Source organism: Adiantum capillus-veneris, chromosome 11 (assembly GCF_014529385.1).
Source record: "Adiantum capillus-veneris isolate H3 chromosome 11, ASM1452938v2, whole genome shotgun sequence".
In the NCBI taxonomy this organism is placed as follows: domain Eukaryota; kingdom Viridiplantae; phylum Streptophyta; class Polypodiopsida; order Polypodiales; family Pteridaceae; genus Adiantum; species Adiantum capillus-veneris.
Window position 1 is genome coordinate 115,155,023 of NC_140941.1, and position 3,593 is coordinate 115,158,615.

Consider the following 3,593-nt stretch of genomic DNA (forward strand, 5'->3'; position numbering starts at 1 on the left):
TACACACACGACTCTAACGTGTACATGACCCCATTCGCCAAAATAGATCACTCGTGGCCAAGTATCCCCATCGACAATAGGCAACCGGCTATTTAGCCAAAAACACCCCCAAAGGTTATTCAGAAGGTATGGATAAAGAAATCATTGTTGACCAACAAACCGAGCAAGATATGGCTACCTAAGGACAAACTCCAGACGGAAGCAGCATCATCTCCAAAACCTTCAGAAGTTACTTCAAAGTGGAAATGGCAACCAAAAAAGGATAACACTAGAGTTTCAATGCCAGATCTCGAAAGGAAAACCAAAACTCAAAACAAGAAGCCTGAATCTTCCAAATGGCACTGGAAACCGGTGAAAACTCAAGCAGAATATGTAAATCAACAAACCACATATAAATGGGTTCCAAAAATAGTTGCCAGCACAACACCCACAATCAAGGAAAGAGCAATTCAACTGCAAGCTCTCATGTTTCATAAACAGCTACCCTCGCCATCGAAAGACACTGAAAACTACGTTCAGTTCCCACATCGTGCACAGCATATTGTTACCCAACGTATTGTCTCAAACATCAGAATAGGGCCACATTACACGGCCATACATAGACACAGAGTTCAAAACCCATGCACATGCACCACCCTTCGTCCGGGACGACTCAGACAAGGAAGGGCGGAGTAATTGATGAATCTGATGAATCTAGCAATAGTCATGGCCATTAAGGGGTCCAATGTGTATATATGTACATAATGTGTGTGTTTTTTCATTATTTAGAGTTCAGTTTTGAACAAATTCGATCAAAAACTGGCATTTTTAGCGGTTTTTTTTTTGTATCATCCAACTAGCATAATAATGAGTTGTAATGACAAGTCCGGAGCATTGGGATGCTTCTAGAGAAAATATATGCTTAGAGGCGAGTATAATAATTTTGGCTAATTTTTGCCACTTAATAAGTATTTTCATTTTATTGTGTTTGATTTTCGTTAATAAAACATCAAAAATTAAAAAATCTCGCTCACAAGTATTGGAATCAAGTTCTGGAAGCAAACGCCGAAGTATCATAATAAGGTTATCAAGCATGGAAGATATGAAGCTAATCTGAAGATGTCGAATTTCGGCCTCAATGATCATGACTACATTTCGCCAAAATCGCATCAAATAATCATACGATGCCGGAATGATAAACGGTTCGACCCACAAGTGGTATGCAGATAAAATCAGGATCAAAGGTGAGAAAAATCAACCCTGTGTTAAGAAAATTCGGGAAGATATAGGTCAGGTAGGCCAAATTCTAGCTCATTGTTCATTTTCACCTTTTGAGAGAGAAGGAGAGAGCTTTTTGGACCTAGAGCGAGCTGCCACGTTTCTGCCCCGTACGGATGGTCGGAGCCAGCATTTCACACCAGATTCACAGGTATGTTCCCTATCAAGTAAAGATCAAGACTATTATGCATGCAAGCGCGAATCATTGCACAAACGGGCGAACGGATCAAATCAAAGTCGGATAGGGTCAAAGAGGTCGAGGGCCCTTAGAGGCATCCATACAAAACTTTTTTCAGCCACAGAACACATCAAAGTGCTCCCCACAAGGTCAGGAAAAAAGCCATATGGTCAAAACCAAAATTGGTAGTGGTACACCGATCGCGATTGATGTACCTCCCTCACAAAAACTGGGACAGATCTTGCCAAACACCTCCCCTTGGCCTCACCTACAATCTGCTGGTGTCAAAACCAATTTTGGCCTCCATGGTACGATCGCGATCGGTTCCCCCAGATGCAAGTTTTGCAACTTTTGGTTTGACCCAAGCTTGGAACTCAGTTAAAAGTACACTCTCTTGAATTTTCAAGAAAAATGCACAAATTTTGCTCATGGAATGGGCCCAATTTGTCAAACACAACCAAAAAGGGAAAATTTGACCTACAACTACCAAAATCTGGTTAAAATTGATGATGGATGGTTGGGAAGGAACACTTGTCCCGACTAAGAGTCAGGACAGTTGCAGAAAACCTCGGATGGATCTCAGAATCTCCTACAAGTATAGATATGGTAAATTCAGTCTTGAATGATCACACAAAGCTAGAATTGGAGCCGAGCCAATGCCAAAACCAAAAGGTCATTTAAGGATTCTCAAACATCACATAGATATCCAAGAAATGCCTGAAAAATGCACAAATCTGGAAAACCTCCTAAGACCGGGTATAAAGTGCCTGATAAGGTCAAAATCAGACAATGGAGTAGGCTGATGGTAGCACAACATCATGGAAGCAGTGGGAGCTCTAAAACTAACTTCAACTAGCTCCAGGATCCAACCAAAATTCATCAGGAAAACCAAATATGGTTAGACTTAGTAAAATATGGTCAAACAGTGAAAAATTGCTCTAAATTGTTCATTTTAAGTCCAAACTTGAAAATAAATCATCAGTTAGCTAGGCAGGCATAGGAGTTCATGACCATCTAGTTTTCACCAAAAACAGGCCCAGAACACCGATCGCGTTCGGTGTACCTCAACTTCAGAATTTGACCAAAACCTATCAGATCCCTTGTACACATCTTGTTCAAGTCACCATCCAAGTTTCAAGCCAATTGGAAATCAAAAACTCATAAAAAATCAGAGTCTAGTCCAAAACTCCCTTGTAACCCAGAAATGGGACCTGTAAACTCAAAAGTGGTTCAAATGACACACAGAGTGGACCAAACTGACCCTCCAACTATCAGCAACCCACTCATATGATCAAATCCAAATTTGGCCTCTGTACTACGATCGCGATCGGTGTACCTTAGACCCAGAACTGGCTCAGATTTTTATCAGTCATAGCTCCAGTCTTCCTAGTCCCACTGATGAAATATGGACAAGAATGGATGAAATTTGTTCAAGTTATGATCAGTTTTAACTTTTGAACTGTTTTTTACTAAAAGTCTAAATGCGATTGATTGCGAAGGGAAAATCCTGACAGCTTGTGATTCTCCTAACACAGAATGCCTCGCCCAAAGAAAGACAGGCAGTGTACAGCAGCACCATATGAAGTGCAGAAGCTTGCCACAAATGAGAAGGCTCACGTCTCGGATGAAATACTTGCTCAAATCCCTGCCCACATATTCATCTCGAAGTTTAAGGATGCGGATTGTGACTTGGTAAAGACAACTATCATGCCACGAGAGATATGGAAACTCCACCAACGGCCGGAGGTAATAGAGGCAGTGCGAGCTGTACACTTGGAACAATTTTTCAGATTACAGCCATGGGGAAACGGATTACATGAGGGCCCACGAGCTCGATACAATATGATGGGCAGGCAATGCTCACAGACAAAGATGGGTCAAAGGTTAAAGTAAAGATCACGAAGGAAATCATCAACAAAGCCTTGCATTTCCTCCCAGGGCAACACGATTTGCTAGCAAAGACAAAGTCACTGGACAATGAGAAGGCATTCGTCAAAGCGAAGGGGAACAAATACAAATACAGTGACATGATCTACGGAGAGCTGGAATTGCCGATGAGACTGATATCTCAGCATTTCAAAGTTCAAAAGCCTCCTCGCTACATAGAGCCAATCCTGCACATTGCTGTAGTCATGGCTCTAGAGACAACAGAAAATAG